General features: G+C 39.9%; 1 protein-coding gene across 1 annotated transcript in view; it reads left to right on the top strand.

Annotated features, from left to right (window-relative positions):
* The window catches only part of LOC107659344 (A-kinase anchor protein 9-like), a 137,082-nt gene that overhangs the window by 135,574 nt on the left and 1,165 nt on the right, over window positions 1-343 (top strand). The window lies entirely within an intron of this gene.

Raw genomic sequence — 343 nt, 5'->3', positions numbered from 1 at the left:
ATATATCGGCCGATATTTGGCATTTTTTAAATATCGGCATCGGCCGATAAGTTTTCCTGTTTGGCCGAAGCGTTCGAGGCGGGACTTTTAATTTGACGGTGCGACAGACTTTTATTTTGACGGCGCTGAGAATGGCAGCGCCTGAGCACAGTGTTCACATTCTCCCTCTTGTTCGCTGTCGTCGTTAACAGTTCTGTCCACGGACAGAAGTCTGTCTAATAATCAGATAGAACGGTTAAACAAAGGAATTAAAATGTATACAAAAAGTATTATAACGATTGCTTTTATATTATCATTCTTTCTTGTTTGCCGTCAGCATTCAGCAAATACGCATTTATATAAT

Source organism: Sinocyclocheilus anshuiensis, unplaced genomic scaffold, assembly GCF_001515605.1.
Source record: "Sinocyclocheilus anshuiensis isolate Anshui unplaced genomic scaffold, SAMN03320099.WGS_v1.1 scaffold876, whole genome shotgun sequence".
Classification (NCBI taxonomy): domain Eukaryota; kingdom Metazoa; phylum Chordata; class Actinopteri; order Cypriniformes; family Cyprinidae; genus Sinocyclocheilus; species Sinocyclocheilus anshuiensis.
The sequence above is the reverse complement of the archived record's forward strand: the minus strand, read 5'-3'. Positions and strand labels throughout refer to the sequence as shown.